Source organism: Dipodomys spectabilis, unplaced genomic scaffold (assembly GCF_019054845.1).
Source record: "Dipodomys spectabilis isolate Male_0828 unplaced genomic scaffold, ASM1905484v1 ptg000010l, whole genome shotgun sequence".
Taxonomy (NCBI): Eukaryota; Metazoa; Chordata; class Mammalia; order Rodentia; family Heteromyidae; genus Dipodomys; species Dipodomys spectabilis.
In genome coordinates, this window is record NW_024870687.1 from 3,360,084 (window position 1) to 3,363,263 (window position 3,180).

Here is a 3,180-nt window from a genome sequence, read left to right on the forward strand (position 1 = left end):
CCCAGGGCCAGTCTCACCATCTATGAAGCCCCCCCCAGGGTCGGTCCCACCATGCATGACCAGCTTAACTGCACTTCTGCCTGCTCAGCCTCACCCCTAAATATAGATCTTTGGTAGTCTTCTAAGTTTTCCCTTTTCTTTGGGGGGGGGGAGGTTTGAATAAAATACAGTTTTAGACAGACAGAATTGGTCATGTTTTTTAACAGTGCTAAATTGACCTTTACATTAAAATTTTTAATATTTATCCTGAAATTTTAGCCAAGGGAACTAAATCCTTTTTAAAATAACAGATTTTCTAATTTTTACATTAAAGAATCCTTAAAAAGCCATTTAAAACAATGTGAAAGTTTTTTTTAATTCTTAGTAATGTCTAAACCTCTTAACCTTTTACATTTTAAACTTAAACTCATCCAATAGTTACAGCATGTTGACAATTTTTCTCTTGAACATGTTTACAAACACTTAGAAAACACACAGATATTAAAGCGTGCAAAAATCAAATCAGTTGTACATAGATTTTTTAAAGATTTTTAACAAAAATTTAAGACAGTATTTTTTTAAACTAAGTACCTTTGTTAAGCTTCATTTTCCCAGGGCTTACTTGTTTAGCAAGGCAATTCACCAATGGATCTTTTGAATCCCTTCTGTTGGAGAAGGGCTGGTTGAGGGGGTCACCTGAAACTAAACTGGCCTGAATTTTATCCATTTTTAGACAAGAGCACTTTACAAATTGTTACATTGTCAGGACTCGCTGAAAAGTCCAAACCAGGTGCATAGCTTTCCACACCCTCCGCTCAGGCAGCCACCACAAGGAGAAAATGCAGCCCAAGGCCTGAAAGGAACCAAACTAGTCCAGCAACCTTTCAGACCTCACAGTGAGGGGAACATAGCAGGTCTGTGGCTGAGCCCAGCCAGAGGCTGGAACTTTTATTTCCTCAGAGATCTTCAAATAAATAACAAAAATATAAATAAACACAAAAACCAAGAATCCAGTCTTAAAACAGGTACCAATTCTAAAACAGAGCTAGACAACCACCAAAGGCTGAGTTGGGGACAAATGGACCCTCAGTTCATCCCTACCAGAACGGTGCCATTCTCCCTCAGCAAGCTGAATTCAGAGTCAGCTGAGTGAGCTGGCCACCCTCACCCAGAATTTCCCCACCTCAAAAATAGAACAGAAACAACACCAAAGTAAACAAGACAAACAAGTGGCCACAAAGACAAAATCAGATCTCAGTAAATTGGGCAACATCTCACCACCAGAGGATTTCTTTCTTTCTTTTGTTTTTTTTAGATTCCTGCAAATGTTGACCCAGGGGCCTTCCAAGGTGAAGGAGAACCCCCAATCATCTTGGGGCAAGGGAAAAAAGACCCTGGAAGCCATCCTCTCAGACTGACAGTCTCCCCCCCTCCCATACTCAAACCCTCTGGGTCAAGACCCGAGGCAAAGATCTTGCTGGTGGTACTTGGTGGTCAGTGGAAGATTCATCTTTCTGCGAGTTTTCCCTGCAGGCCTCTTTCAACGTTATTGCTAGATCCTGCAGGTTCTCCCTTCCGGCACTGCCTCCTCTTCTAGAGAATAAGTCAACCCTTGATGTCATCCTAAAATTCCAAAGTATTAAAATGGGAGAGCAGCTGAGGTGAAAGGAGCCTCTGGCCACCCCTTTCGGGGGACTCCAGGATGCCCGCTGATCCAAAAATGAAAGTAAAAATGAACAAGGAAAGGAAAGCAAGAGAGGCGCTGAATTAAAATGGCAACTACAAATGAGACAAAGAGAGCATGCATGTTGATCTCAAGCTCGAACCACCCCTAAGCCACGGTGGTGGAGGCCAGAGGAGTTCCTGTCCCAAAGGATGGTGGAGGCCGGAGAGTCCCTACCCGGGAGGTGGATAATCTACCCTTAACCCAGAGTGGCAGAGGCAGGACAAGTCATGGTCCAAAATATGACAGAGTCCAGTGAGACCCCACTGGGGAGGGCTTCCCCCAAGGCCCAGGGCATGTCTTCCACCGGCCTGCTGGCTACCTTGCAGCACATCCGCCAACGTTTCTTGCCAGCTCCAAAACCCTACTTGCAAGTCAAACACAAAACACTCAACATAAAGCAGCTGCAACCCCTCTTACTGGCTAGCTGGACGACTCGCTGATCAGGTATCTGGGTGGCTTATGGGGGGGGGGCTATCCCGGATGAGCTCCCACATAATCCCACATAAAGTGCGCAGTTTTCGGACGCCCCCTCTCAGACTACCAGAGACCATGATCAATGCAAACAGCAAAGAGTTGTTTATTGCAAGCTGGAGCTTGGTCCTCTGTGCACTTGGTAACCGGTGATGCTAAGAGGCCCCAAGCATAAAATTGGCACAGCTTTTATAGTATCAAACAAACAAGTTTACAGGGTTTCCACACAAGCAAGTTCACAAGTTCAGGGGGTTTAAGTCCACCCTGGTTGCACTTCCCTTTTTCAGCTGGAACACCTGGGCAACTATTCTGTTCTTTTTTTTTTGTCGGTCGTGGGGCTTGAACTCTGGGCCTGAACAATTCTGTTCTTTAAGGGTGGGCAGGATTGGTGACAACCTGCGGTTTTTCTGAGAACTATTTTTCTCTTTGGCAGCCCAGCTCTCTTTGGGGGTTACTATGAGGGCAGCACAGCTCAGGGGGAAAGGAAACATTTTATTGTGTCTTACACCATGATTACCCTAGGCTGGAGTGCAGCTTTTACACCCACAGATGATCCAGGGATCCTAGGACCAGAGTTCAACATCCAGCACTGGCAAAAATGCATTAAACCAGCAAAAATGGAGGAGGAAAAACCAGGAAATGTTACACAACAGTTTTTACCTTTGTTTCCTTAGCACTGTGACCCTCCTGAGTCTCAATGACTTGGCTTGAAAATTGTATGTGACCTTGCATGGATGATGGCTGGGGGGCTGTCCGTGAATCCTGGGCCCAACCCAGACACCTAGGCCCTGAGATCGATCCTAGGACTGCCACCTACACACAGCTGAAGATCCTAGGAACCTCGTTCCTATCTATAATAACACTAATAGAATATTTGACATGTACTAATTGAATTACTAACTAGCTAGTCATTCCAATATAAGATTGCATGCAATAAATATAGGTCATTGATTAATTAATTCTTTATTAATTCTTCTACCATGACAATTGGGAGCATAATTTTA